We start from the raw sequence: 9,750 nt of genomic DNA, 5'->3' as shown, positions 1-9,750 counted from the left end.
CTCTGGCTTTCCAGCAAGCACACTTTCCCTATAGCAAAAAACCTTTTAAAAAAAAAAAAAAAGAAAAAAAGAAAAAGATTGGAAGAATATATACCTAAATGCCTAATCTTGTGTTATTTCTGGGGTTTGGATTTACAGGTAATTTTTTATCGGTTCCTTTTTCTTATTTCTGCTTCCTAAATTTTACTAGGTGAATATGAATTACTTTTATATTAAGAAAAAAACAATTAAAATGTTATTTGAAGGAGTATTACTGAATTACTGAATGTTTTCTTCTGAAGAACATGAAGAGGGTCACTGAAGAGTCCCCAGGGCCTTAGCCAGAGATGGGATCAACCCAGGCCACCAGGTGGCAGTGCAGCTTTCTGAGGATGCCCTCCTTGGGCTGAGCACCCTCTTCTGCACCCTGAGAGTCCTCCTCACCAGCTCCTCTCTACTCCTACAGACAGGGGTACCTCCTGAGAGAAGGTACAGCCTGATGTGCAGTTTCTCCTCCCCTCTCTAACCCTAGGTTGAGAGTACAGTTGGTGTGGGGGGGAGTGGGGATGGCAAACCAAGAAATGTCCCTTTCTTTGGAGGAAACTAGGAGGCTTCCCCACCAATCGTCTTTAGATATGGCATTGGCATTCTACATGTGTGTGTGTTTGTGTGTGTGTGAAAATGTGTTTTTAAAAATGTATTCTGGGACTGGCCCTGAAGCACAGTGGTTAAGAGGGCCAGATCTCACATAGCCAACTGCGGCTCAGATCCTGGCCCCAGTGGCTTGAAAAACATGCAGGGTGCGTATGAGTGCAGGGTGAATGTGTGAGCAGTGGCCAAGATCTGGACAGGAAAGAGAAATGGAGAAAGAAAGATCGCAGTGTGACTGGACCTCACCGGGGAGTACTCTCTCTCTCTCTCTCTCTCTCTCTCTCTCTGTCTATCCCTCTCTCTCTCTGGTGAGCATGCATGCCCCTTGACAATAAAAAAAAGTATCAATATTTTGCATGTTTTCCTTTATCATTTTCCTGGAGTTTTTGTGGGTTTTTGTTTGTGGCATTAGTGCTCACCAGAAAAAAAGCAGAGGGAGAAAGAGAAAGTGAGAAAGCACCCCTGAGAAAGTCAAGCACCCTCTGGGGTCATGGCCATGCCACAATCCTTTCTCCATTCTCCTCTTGGGATTTTGGGCATGCATGCACATGTGCCTGGCCGTGTGGGATCCAGCTGACTGAACCATCATGCCACCAGCTGGCTCTGTGTCTGTTTTGATGTTTAGAATCGGCTCTCTCATTTCAGAACAATAGTATGGACAGAAAATTGTAGAAAACACACCACTTTCTTTGTACCCAGTTCTATGTATATTTTCTTCTGTTTTTTCAGCCTACACATTGTTCCTCATATTGAAAATCCTTTCTTTACTTGAACTGTCCCAATACCTGTATTTTTCATATTGATGCCTATACTTACACAGTTTCAGCAAATAACCAGTAGTATAAAGTATGTTGCATAAATCGCATCATTTTGCATTCTGCCCTGTGGTCTTATAATAAACGTACATTTTCAATAATAGGATGATATTTATTAAAATAATTTTCCAATTAAGAAAATGCTTAATGATTTATGAAAGTGGACATTGACACATTGTTTAATAATTATTTATTTAATTTTATTTATTCACTCATTTACTTTTTAATTTGATCAGAGACAGACAGAGAGAGAGGAAAAGTGAGAAAGCAAGCCACCAGGTCTGGGACTCGAACCGTGGTTGACCATGTGGGAGTGTCCAGCGCCTTAACCACCATGCCACCTGCTGGTCCCTGACACATTTTTTTTTTTTATAATTCACCTAATTGTTTGAGGTGTGAAATTTAATGGTCTTTAGTATATGCACCAAGTTCTGCAACCATAACCACAATTCATTTCAGAATTATTTTTATCACCCCCCCAAAAGAAATCCTGTATGCGTAAGCAATCACTCCTTAGTCCCCTCAAACCCTTTCCCACACCTAAGCAAATAACTATCTACTATCTCCATACATTTGCCCACCCTGGACATTACATATAGACAATACAATGACACAGTATGCAGTCTTTCATGATAGGCTTCTTTTACTTGACATGTTTTCAAGTTTCATCCATGTTGTAGCATGTATCAATATTTCATTCCTTGTTATTACTAATTAACATTTTACTGAAGAGAACTACTTATCCATTCATTCATTCATTGATGGATGTTTGGATGGTTTCTACTTTGGGCTATTCTGAACAACGCTGACAGAAGTGTTGTCTTCACTGTGGTGGTTGTGTGGGTGTGCATACCTTTGGAAAAACTCACTGACCTGCTCCTAATATACTTGATGGCCACTCAAATTAATATATTTTACATCAATGGGTACTTTTCAATGTATGTGAATCATACCTCAGTAAAGTTGGTGAGAAATGTGGACATTCTGGGGGACCGGCCGGTGGTGTGCTGGTTAAGGCACTGGAAACTCCCACATGGCCTATCACTGCTCTAGTCCCAGATCTGGTGGCTCGCTTTCCCACTTTCTCTTTCCCCGTGTGCACATGTGTCTCTCTCTGCTCAAATTTTAAAAATGAATGAATAAATAAATAATTCTTAGGAAAAAAAAAAAAAAGAAAGAAATGTGGACACTCCAGAGCTGATTATTACAGGTGCTTCAGTTGTCTCTATCTCTTATTTTTGTTTTCTTCTGTTTTGTTTTTGTTTTTGCTATACAACACACACACTCACCGGAGGAGGGGTGAGAAATCACCCCCAAGGTGGGTGACCACACCACCATCCCTTCTCCACCATTCTCCTTTGGAGATTTTGGGCATGTGTGCACACAAACCTGGCATGTTTTTCAGACCACCAGGTCCAGGACCAAACTGTGCAGTCAGCCAAATGAGATCCAGCCACCTTAACCTCCAGGCCACCTGGCTGGCCCTCTAGTTCTTATTTGTATCAGCTTCTCACTAATTATCATAATAAATGTGACAAATGGGTTTTCCTTGGTGAAAATAAGCACTTATTGATCAATAAATTGCTAAATGCTCAATGCTGTGAGAAGATCAAATGTAATACCATATGTACAAATGCAACTGTGCCTAAGATCCCAAGAGAAGAACAGAGGAGAAGGGAATGTGGTGGGGCCATCTCCCCCCCACCCCGGGGTGTTTTCTCACTTTCCTTCTCTCTCTCTGTCTTTCTCTCTGGTGCCCTACAGTAAAAACTAAAAAAAAGAAAACAGAAAAAGCAAAAAAAAAAAAAAGATTTGAAATTAAATAATGAATGCAACACTTCAATACTGTCAAAGTATTGTCTTGAGTTTAGGATGATACCTTTCTTCTAAATTCTCCCTTTAAATGTAAACTAGTATTTTAAGTTAATTGACCACAGCTTGTTTAATGACTGACTTGGGATACAGCTTATTTACATAACTTTGTCACACAAGGCGTCTGCTCTGATTTCACCAGCTCTACAGTGTCTGCTCTTCTTTTACTTTTTAAAATTTATAGCTTCTGGGGCCGGGAGGTGGTGTGGTGGTTAAGGGCGCTGGACTCCCACATGGACAGCTGTGGTTCAAGTCCTGGACCTGGCAGCTTGCTTTCTCGCTTTTCCTCTCTCTCTCTCACTCTGTCCCTCTCTGATTAAATAAAAATAAATGAATAAATAAATACAGTTAAATAAAATAATCCTTTAAAAAAATTTTACAGCTCCTGGGGCCAGCAGGTGGCACATTGATTAAGACACTAGACTCCCACATGACAGACCACAGTTTGAGTCCCAGACCTTGGCAGCTTGCTTTCTCATTTTCTCTCTCTCTCTCTCTCTGGTGAGTGCATATGCCCTACAGCAAATAAATAATAATAATAAATAAAAATAAAATAAGTAATTCTTTTTAAAAAGTGCAGCTTCTGGGGACCAGCAGAGGGCATAATGGTCACGTCACCGGTCTTCCATGTAGTTAACTCACACCAGGCACATGTGCATGCATGCCCAAAATCCCGAGAAGAGAGTGGAGGAGAAGGGATTGTGGTGTGGTCATCTCCCCTGGGGAGTGAGTTCTGGCTTTCTATCTCTCTACCTCTCCAGAGAGCAGACCCTCTTTTAAAAAAAAAATGCAGCTTCTGAAACATGAATACATCGATAGTTATATGAACCCCAGACATGAATACATAATTCACATGAGGCAAAGTATTGGGTCGTCAGAAAAGTCATGACATATTTTTACGCAAAATGTATACTGATGCATGGAAAATATTCTACCTCAGTAAAGAAATTCTGGTGTCTAGTTAAGACACCAGACTCCCACATGGCCAAATGTATTTCAAGTCCTGGACCCGGCAGCTTGAAACTCACACCAGGTATGTGTGTGTGCATATGTCCAAAACCCCTAGAGATTGGAGGAGAAGGGATTGCAGCCTAGCCATCACCTAGGGGGTGATTTCTCACTTTCTCTCTGTCCCTGTCTGTCCAGCAAGTGCACATGCCCTATAGCAAAAGTCTCTTAAAAAAGAAAAAAAAAAAAAAGAAAGAAAGAAAGAAAAGAAAAGAAAAAAGAAAAGAAAAAGAAATAAAGAGGGGCCAGGAGGTGGCATAGTGATTGGTCTTGGACTCCCACATGACTGACCAGATGGAGTCCCAGACACCGCAACTTCACACTCATGCCTGTTTCATGTGTATGCATGCGTGCCCAAAATCCTGACAGAAGAATGAGAGAGAACAGATTGTGGCATGGCCAACCCCCCGGGGAGTGATTTCTTGCTTTCTGTCTCTCTGTCTCTCTCTGTCTTTCTGGTGAGCGCACATGCCCTGTAGCAAAAACCTCTCAAAAAATTTTTAAACTAAAAAGAAGAAATACTTTATTCAGTCAGCAATTTATTTAATGATTATCCTCAGTAGTGGTGAGGAGGATCTGGTGAAATTTGGCTGAAATATAAACCAGCAGAGTCTTTTTGCAAAGCAGTTTGTCAATTCACACAGCCGTTAGAACTATTAATGTTTTCTGACCTGGTAATCCCACTCCTGGCACTTTGTCCTAAGGAAATTTTTTTCAAACAAGAGAAAAAGCTGTATGTGAAAAGGTCTTTCATTCTTTCTTTCTTTCTTTCTTTTTTTATTTTTTTTGGAGAGGTTTTTGCTATAGGGCATGTGCGCTTGCCAGACAGACAGAGAGAGACAGAGAGACAGAAAGTGAGAAATCACCCACAAGGGGAGATGGCCACAACACAATCCCTTCTCCTCCGTTCTCCTCTCGGGATCTTGAGCATGTATGCATGTGCCCGGTGTGAGTTTTAAGCCACCGGGTCCGGGACGCGAACCGCAGTCGACTACATGGGAGTCCAGCGACATAGCCATTACGTTAACTGCTGATCCCGAAAAGGTCTTTCTTATAGCTGTATTCATCTATAAGATGAGTGAGTTTTAACCCACTGATGTTGGGACTCGAACTGTGGTCAACTACATGGGAGTCCAGCAATATAATCTTACACACCTGCTGGTTCCCCTCTTCCTCTTTTTTTAAAATAAAGTGTATTTATTTTTTTCATGAGCAAGAGTGACAGTGAGAGACAGCATTCCAACAGGGCCTTTATTATTGCCAGAGGGTGTGTACACTCATTAGAGAGAAAGAGCAAAAGAGAAGAGATAGAAGCCACTGTCTGCTTGGGACATGGTCATGCCATAATCCCTTTTCCTCCATTTCTCTCTGTCAGAATTTTGGGCATGTACTCATGCATGCCTGGATTTTCAAGTCACCAGAAGCATAACTCAAACTGTAGTTGGCCATGTGATATCTGGCTTCCCAAGGCATAGTGCTTAACCATTACACTAGGGAGGCAGCCCTGCAACAGGGTCTTGATACCCTGGCCCACCCCTAACTTGGCAGCCCCATGCACCTGCCCAGTAGACTCAGGAAGGTCTCTAGTTAAGAACCTGGAACCTTCCCCTGTGGGTTAGCTTGGCAGATTTAGCACTGTACTGCCATCCAGCCTATGGCCTCTTCTTAGAAGGGCACTAATCTCAGTGATAAGGACTCCACTCTAATGACCTAATCACCTCTCAAAGTCCCCACCTCTTAATACCATCACATTGGAATTAAGATTTCAACATATGGCCCCACTAGCTGCACTGAAAAGCCATCTTTGCATTGTTCCAGGGTCAGGCTTCTGCACTCCGCAGCCGCAGGCGCACCTTTATCGCCAGGGTCCCCGAACTCTCACTTTCTTTTTAATACGTTGCATCGGATCACTGGTGTGCCCTTCTTCTGTGGAGAAGGTGGAGAGTGGAAGAGATACCCCGGCTAACGAGAACGCTAATGAGGAAAACAGGGAGCAGGAGGTGAGAATGAGGTAGACGAAGAAGAGGAAGAAGGCGGGGAGGATGAGGAAGAGGAGAAAGAAGGTGATGGTGAAGAGGAGGACAGAGATGAAGATGAGACGAGGCAGCTAGGGCAGACGGGCAGCTGAGGACAACGATGCGATGCAAGAAGCAGAAGACTGATGAGGATGAATAGACAGCAAAAAAAAAAAAAAAGTTAAACCTTAAGAAACAGCCGCCGTGACCTATTCACCCTCCACTTCTCGTCTCAGAATCTAAATGTGGTCACCTTCGAGTAGAGGCCCGCCCACTCGGCCACCGTGGGCAGTGCTACCTCAGATGACATGCACTCTCCACTACCCAACCAAATTCACAAGGCAACTTTTCAACAGGGGAGGAGAAAAGAACTAAAACTCCCAAGGCACTGCTTTTTTTCTTAAAAGTACTTTTAAAAGGAAAATTGTTGGTATTTTTTATTTACATTTTATATTTTTGTACATATTGTTAGGGGTCAGCCTTTTTTTTTTTTTTTTTTTCTTCTTCCTGCCTCAGGTTTATTTGTATACACAGCACAGGAGGACACCAGCCCCATCCCACACAGAGAGCAGCCCGGGGGTCAGTCCTTCTGTCCTCATACTGGCAAAGGCCTCTACTACGGGGCTTTTGTGGGGGCCTGGACACCTTTGGGAGCCTGAGCCGGAGCTGGAACTGAAGACGGAGCTGCAGCTGAAGCCTGGGCTTTGGTCTGGGTCTTAGTCTGAGCCTTGGCCTTGTTGACCTTTGGCCAAGAGAGCCTGACGCCCCTGGCCAATAGAGCCTGAGGCCCTTGGCAATACGGGCAAAAGCACGTTTCCCAAGCTTAGGGTAGGCAATATAGGCAAGATGACTGAGCTTGCAGCTGTTGCCCTTCGGGACACCCTTCTGAACCTCCTTAAGCTTTACGAGGGTCTTGATGGCCTCCACTCCCGCACTCATGGCCTTGGCATTGTTGGTCTGCATCTTCTTCAGACCCTTCCTGTTGTGCTTCTTGGCAAAGCGCATGTTCCTCAGGAATTTGGGGTCCACCCCTTTGAGAGATTCATATCTTTGTGATTGAGGTTTCTTGATGCCATTTGTGTGCCATTTTTGGGACTGGTTATGTGTGGTGTGGTTCTTGGACTTGGCCATATCTGCACCAAAATCCACGGCCACCAAGGAGGCTGGGGCCGGAAGAGAAAGAGAGGCCAGGGTCAGCCATTTTTAATGATCTTGGATGACCAAACCAGCCTAAGGAGCATCCTCTGTCCTACTTCAGCTTTACTTGTGGTGTGACCAGGTTCACTATAATCTCAAAGGAGAAAAAAAACCTTGTAAAAAAAAGCAAAAACAACAATTAAAAAAACCTCATTCCGAGCATTCCAGTAACTTTTGTTGTGTATGTACTTAGCTGTACTGTAAGTAGTTGGTTTGTATGAAGTTGTTAAAAAGGCCAGATAAAAGGTTTCTTTTTTTCCTTTTTTTGTCTATGAAGTTGCTGTTTATTTATTTTTTTTTGGCATGTTTGGTGTATATGTGAAACAATGTTGTCCAACAATAAACCAGAATTTTATTTTGCTGAGTTGTTCTAACAAAAAAAAAAAAAAAGATTTCAACATCTGGGGGACCAGTAGGTGGCACGGTGGTTAAGGCACTGGACTCCCACATGGTCAGTTGTGGTTCAAGTCCCAGGGCAGGTGGCATGCTTTCTCACTTTTCCTTTCCCTCTCTCTGTCTCTCTCTGTCTCTCTCTGTCTTTCTCAGGTGAGCACATGTGCCCTGTAGCAAATTTAAAAATAATAATAATGGGGCCAGCAGGTGGTGCAGGTGAGGATACTGGACTCCCACACAGCTGACTATGGTTCGAGTCCCGGACCTGGTGGCTTTCTCTCTCTCTCTATTTCTCTGTCTTTCATCAAATAAAATAAACAAATAAATAAAGTTAGATAGAAAAAAATAATTATTTTAAAATAATAATGATAAATAATAAATGATTCTTTAAAAATTTTTTCAACATATGAATTGGGGGGGTGGGACAGAAACATTCAGTCCATTACACAGTCAGAGTGGAAAAATGATGGGCTAGAAAGAGCACTGGTCTTGGAGTTAGGTGACCTGGTTTGAAGTTTTGACTTCAAGATCACAGCTTGATGTCTGTGTGGTCTGGGGTAAGTGACTTGGTCCTCCTGGGCCCATATCTGCCAGGATGGAAGGAGGGAAATCAGGTTGGGAAAGCCCGTGGGGACCAGATCATGGAGGACCTTGTCTGCTAAGAACTCCAGACTCTGTGCAGACAGCAAAGAAAACATCGCAGGTGTCTGATCAGAACTGTGCATGGAGAAAATTAACCCGCAGTGGCACGTAAATGAAAGGAACGGGGGGAACGCAGGAGTGGGGAGGCCACTGGAAGGCTTTTGCTGTAGTCTACCCAAGAGGCGAGGACTAAGTCAATGAAATGCCCAAATTATATGAGTACCTTGAGGTTGATGAGCCATTGTCATAAATCCCCAGCATCCCTGTAACATCTGTTTTATAGTCTGCACTGAGCAGAAATATTGCAGAATAACACCCTATACTTCTACAGTTCTTTACAGTTCAAAAAGTGCTTTCATGTGCATTATCTCATTTCATCTTCTAGGGTATTTATATTTGTGAAGGAATTTTTCTACATATTGAAATCAGGCCTATAGGTTTATAATTGTGAGGGCCTACCCTTCCTTTCTCCTCTGCTCAGCTTCCTTTTGTTCAGTCTTCAAGCACTTTTCAGTTCTCTATTCCAAAACAAACAAATAAAAAAAAACAATAACAGCAGCAAAAAACAGGTCGAACAGCACACCAGGCCCCTTGCTTAAATTCCTCCACAGGCAGGTAAGTCATCAGTGTGCCGGATCTGAGCGCTCTTGGTTTATTTAATCATTTGTTCATCTCCCTCTGATGGCGCTGGAGTTTCACATGCTCCTCCATATGCTGTCCCCGTGACGCTCTGCACACACACATGCGAGAGCCCACGGGGGGCCTAGCCCTCCCACCCTCCCTCTAGCTCCAGCCCTTCCCTCTTCTCAGGAGGGGCATCTCCCTCTGGAGGCCCTAAAAGAGATCCTAAGTCACACAGCCCCAGTTCTCTGAGACACAGGGCTAGCGGTCACCCAGAAGGCCTGTGGCCTGGTCTCACTGCATTCCGGGCTTCCCTGGCTTCCAGAGGCACTAATGAGCAGGGCTGGGCCGTAATTAAGACTGCGCTCAGCTCCACATCGTGCAGCACAGATGCAGCGGCTGGGAGGAGGGGGAGGCAGGGAAGACAGGAAGGACGCCCTCAGCCCCTCCGCCGGCTCTGTGCCTGCTCTCCAGGGCTCTCTCTAGGGCATCAGGGGAGTTGGTAAAGACACAGGATGGAGGAACAGCTCAGGAGATGGCTGTCTGGGGCTGGAGAA

At 43.8% G+C, this 9,750-nt stretch overlaps 1 pseudogene; it reads right to left on the bottom strand.

Moving 5' to 3' along the window:
* Positions 1-6,907: 6,907 nt before the first annotated feature.
* LOC106736002 (60S ribosomal protein L29-like) lies at positions 6,908-7,669 on the bottom strand (annotated as a pseudogene).
* Positions 7,670-9,750: the final 2,081 nt, after the last annotated feature.

Source organism: Tupaia chinensis, unplaced genomic scaffold (assembly GCF_000334495.1).
Source record: "Tupaia chinensis unplaced genomic scaffold, TupChi_1.0 Scaffold000605_1, whole genome shotgun sequence".
In the NCBI taxonomy this organism is placed as follows: domain Eukaryota; kingdom Metazoa; phylum Chordata; class Mammalia; order Scandentia; family Tupaiidae; genus Tupaia; species Tupaia belangeri.
Note: the sequence above shows the minus strand (reverse complement) of the source record. Positions and strands in the feature narration are given on the sequence as shown.